General features: G+C 32.5%; 1 long non-coding RNA gene across 1 annotated transcript; it reads right to left on the bottom strand.

Moving 5' to 3' along the window:
* Positions 1 to 3,374: 3,374 nt before the first annotated feature.
* Positions 3,375 to 3,726, bottom strand: LOC140678800 (uncharacterized). Its single transcript, XR_012050411.1, has 2 exons — positions 3,597 to 3,726; positions 3,375 to 3,460 (listed from the first exon to the last, which is right to left on the bottom strand). It is a non-coding gene; the product is annotated as an uncharacterized lncRNA (long non-coding RNA).
* Between the last annotated feature and the right edge of the window lie 1,321 nt (positions 3,727 to 5,047).

Raw genomic sequence — 5,047 nt, 5'->3', positions numbered from 1 at the left:
AGACAGCTATACTGTTATATTGAGTAAAAAAAAACTAACTTGTGTCTTTACAAACCTTACACAATATATTTTTTTCAAGTAATACTCACAAAGAGACATTTCCCCAGGTATTATTAGCCATTGTGCATGTGTGGTTTAGGAGTTATGTTTAAATAAATGTCAAATTGAATGTGGCAGGTATACTGTCATGAGTAAAACCAAATTTTTGTAATTGTAAACCTTACCAAAATACCTGATTCTGGTAAAACTCACATAGATTCAATATTACATGCATTTTTAGACGGATTGCTTGTTTGGTTTTGGAGTTATGTTTTTACAACTTTCATATTTAGTATGACAGTTATACTGTCATATAGAGTAAAAAAACAACTAACTTGCGTCTTTGCAAACCTTACAAAATATCATTATTCTGGTAAAGACTTAGACTTTCTTTTTATTGTCATTCAAATTTGAACTTTACAGCACAGATAACACAATTTCGTTACATAAGCTCATGGTAGTGCAGGATAAAAAAGCAATAAGGTGCATATATAAATAAATATAAATAATAAATAAATATATATGTAAAATAAATAAATATACTTAAATATATATAAATAAATAAAAAGATTACTGTGCAGATAAATATATTGCACTTTTTCCACATGCGCCCACGTTTATGGGTGTATGTTATATTGGGTTTTTTTTTATTCCAGCGAGTTAATCCATTTTGAGGGGAGTTGAGGGGATAATATAATTGTACATGTATATGTGACAATAAGAGAGAAGGTGTAAATCTCGCGCCAGGCCGTACCCGTATCCGCAGCAGGTCTCCAAGGTGAACAGCCTCTTACGGCCTGAGGGAAGAAGCTGGAGGTTCTGCTTCGGAGGCTGGGGAACCTCTTTCTAGAGTCCAGCAGTGAAAACAGTCCTTGGTGGGGGTGGGAGGAGTCTTTGCAAATTTTCTGAGCCCTGGTCAGGCAGCGCTTTTTGCGATCTCCTGGATAGGAGGAAGAGGATTCCTGAAGATCTTTTCCGCCGTCCTCACCACTCTCTGGAGAGACTTCCAGTCTGAGGCACTGCAGGCTCCAGTCCAGACAGAGATGCTGTTGGTCAGCAGGCTCTCTATAACAAAGATACAGTTCTCCAAGCATTATTAGCTATTTGCATTTGTTGTTTAGGATTTATGTTTAAATAACTGTCATAGTGAGTAAAACCTAAATGTTGTATTTGCAAACCTTACAAAAACAATTGAGTCTAGTAAAACTCACAGATACAATATCACAGTCATTTTTAGACATAATGCATGTTTGGTTTTGGAGTTGTGTTTATATAACTTTCATATTTAGTATTACAGTAATACTGTCATATTGAGTAAAAAAACAACAACTAACTTGTGTCTTTAGAAACCTTACAAAATATTTTTCCCAGTAAAACTCAAAGATACATTTCTACAGGCATTATTAGCCATTTTGCATGTGCAGTTTAGGATTTATGTTTAAATAACTGTCATATTGAGTGTGACAGTAAAGTCATAGTGAGTAAAACAAACTAACTTGTGTCTTTGCAATGCTTACAAAAGAAAATGTTACTAGTAAAACTCACAAAAGATACATTTTCTAAAACTCAGTTTTACTAGAATCTAGAATGAATTCAATATTACAGTTATTTTTAGACATTTTGCCTGTTTGGTTTAGAAATTATGATGGAATACATTTTTATTGCTTTTTTCGCATTATCTCAGGATTTTAGGAATATTACTGTTATATTGAGTAAAAAACTACTTTTTGTGTTTGCAAGCCTTAAAAAAGCATTTGTTTCAAATAAAACTCACAATAATGCATTATTTCAGGCAATATTAGCTCATTTTTATGTGTAGTTTAGGAGTTATGTTTATTTACTGTCATATTGAGTGTACTTGTCATGGTGAAAAAAACCTAATTTTTTTATTTGCAAAAATTTCAAACACAACTGATTCCAGGAAAACTCACATGGATTCAATATTACAGGCATTTTTACAAATTTTGCATGTTTAGTTTAGAAATTATGATTGAATACATTTTTATTGCTTTTTTCGCATTATCTCAGGATTTTAGGGATATAACTGTCATAATGATTACAAAACTGTCATATTGATTGTGACAGTTTCATAAAGAGAAAAACCTAATGTTTGCTTTTGCAAACCTCACTAAAACACTGATTCTAGTAAAACTCACATGGATTTAATATTACTGGCATTTTTAGACATTTTGCATTGTTGGTTTAGGAAATATGATTGAATATATTTTCATTGCTGTTTTCGCATTATCTCAGGATTTTAAGGACATTACTGTCATATTGAGTAAAAATATACGTTTTGTGTTTGCAAGCCTTAAAAAAAAGCATATGTTTCGAGTAAAACTCCCAAGGATCAATTATTTCAAACATTATTAGCCATTTTGCATTAGTAGTTTAGGAGTTATGATTAAAAAACTGTCATATTGATTGTGACAGTTTACTTTCATAAAGAGTAAAACCTAATTTTTATTTTTGCAAACCTTACTAAAACAACTGATTCTATTAAAATTCACATGGATATAGTATTTCAGGCATTTTTAGACATTTTGCATTGTTGGTTTAGGAAATATGTTGGAATACATTTTTATTGCTTTTTTCGCATTATCTCAGAATTTTAAGAACATTACTGTCATATTGAGTAAAAAACTACTTTTTGTGTTTGCAAGCCTTAAAAAAAGCATATGTTTCGAATAAAACTCACAAGAATGCATTATTTCAGGTAATATTAGCTCATTTGTATGTGTAGTTTAGGAGTTATGTTTAATTTACTGTCATAATGAGTGTACATTGTCATGGTGAAAAAAAACTAATTTTTCTAATTGCAAACCTTTCAAACAACTGATTCTAGTAAAACATACATTGATTCAATATTACAGGCATTTTTACACATTTTGCATGTTTGGTTTAGGAATTATAATGGAATACATTTGTTTTTGCTTTTTTCGTATTATCTCAGGATTTTAAGAGCATTCCTGTCATATTGAGTAAAAAACTACTTTTTGTGTTTGCAAGATTTAAAAAAGCATATGTTTTGAGTAAAACTCCCAAGGATGCATTATTTCAGGCATCAATCAATCGTAGGCTCTCCCAAGACAAATAGGTCCTAGGTGAGGGATCAGACAAAGAGCAGCTCAAAGACCTTCATGAAAAGTACAAATCGAGGTCCTAGATTTTTCCTCGCCCGGACGCGGGTCACCGTGGCTCCCCTGTGGAGCCAGGCCCAGAGGTGGGGCACGATGGCGAGCGCCTGTTGGCTGGCTGTATGTGTCTGAGTGAGAAAAAAAGTAGGTCCAGCTCCCTGTAAAACATACTGTATGAACAAGCAAAACAAGCACACCTGACTCAGTCTGTCCAGGAGCGGCCTCATCTTGATCCCCACGGCACCTCCCTTGCACAAAGTCCACTGGCTCCTCCAAAGGGCACCCTGAAATGAAGAGACACAATTTGTGGTATTAAAACAATGGTCTAAAATATTCAACCACAATTTTAATATTACATTATGATGGATGAATAAGGGAAAATAACAAAGCAATATAATGCATACATTATTTTCTACTTGCCTGAATTATGAGAATAATGTTCTGTTCTGATTTGCTTCCTGTTGATGGAAAAATATTTCAATAAGAAATAAACTACATCATAAACATTAATGAACATTTTGTTTTGTCTAGCTAAATAAAACAATTAACACATGACAGATTTATTTGCGAGTAGAAATTGTAATGAACAATCCATTCTTTCATTGAATTACAAAAACATGTTGCTGTGGGCTTCACACCGATAGCTAGCTTCTTGTCAAAAAAAAAGAAAGGAAAGAAAACTGCCAGCAAAGTCTCTTTGTAATCGCAAGCTGATGCTCTCAAAGACCTCTGGCGCTTCTGTCAGTAAATGTGTGTTTTAAAAACCTATTCTTGGGCATTTCTCCCAAACATTCAGCAGTATCGCCCCCTCATTCCCAATGCACATTAATTAACATTAATTCACTAACGTTAACGTTACTTCAGTGTCGCCGCCAAAAGTTTTACAGAGAACAATACCATGTTCTACTATGTTGACGTCAGTTGATAAAAGTTATACCGTTAGGTTGGTGGTTTTTTAATACCCTAACTTTATTTAGTTAACTTTAGTTTTTATCAGGAAAAACTGTAGCCCTCCCACTACGCTACATTGGTCCGTGCTGGCCTGTGCCGCGAAAAAAGCAATAAAAATGTATTCCAACATATTTCCTAAACCAACAATGCAAAATGTCTAAAGATGTCTGTAATACTATATCCATGTGAGTTTTAATAGAATCAGTTGTTTTAGTAAGGTTTGCAAAAACAAAAATTAGGTTTTACTCTTTATGAAAGTAAACTGTCACAATCAATATTACAGTTTTTTAATCATAACTCCTAAACTACTAATGCAAAATGGCTAATAATGTTTGAAATAATGGATCCTTGGGAGTTTTCCTCGAAACATATGCTTTCTTAAGGCTTGCAAACACAAAAAGTATTTTTTTTACTCAATATGACAGTAATGTTCTTAAAATCCTGAGATAATGCGAAAAAAGCAATAAAAATGTATTCAATCATAATTTCTAAACTAAACATGCAAAATATGTAAAAATGCCTGTATTATTGAATCCATGTGAGTTTAACTAGAATAAGATGTTTTAGTAAGGTTTGCAAAAACAAAAATTAGGTTTTACTCTTTATGAAAGTAAACTGTCACACTCAATATGACATTTATTTAATCATAACTCCTAAACTACACATGCAAATTGTCTAATGATAACTCAAATAATGCATTCTACGGAGTTTTACTCGAAACATATGCTTTTTCAAATCTTGCAAACACAAAAAGTAGTTTTTTACTCAATATGACAGTAATATTCCTAAAATACTAAGATAATGCGAAAAAAGCAATGAAAATATATTCAATCATATTTCTTAATCAAACATGCAAAATGTGTAAAAATGCCTGTAATATTGAATCCATGTGAGTTTTACTAGATTAGGTTGTGGTTGAA

This window comes from Nerophis lumbriciformis, linkage group LG05 (assembly GCF_033978685.3).
Source record: "Nerophis lumbriciformis linkage group LG05, RoL_Nlum_v2.1, whole genome shotgun sequence".
Taxonomy (NCBI): Eukaryota; Metazoa; Chordata; class Actinopteri; order Syngnathiformes; family Syngnathidae; genus Nerophis; species Nerophis lumbriciformis.
Note: the sequence above shows the minus strand (reverse complement) of the source record. Positions and strands in the feature narration are given on the sequence as shown.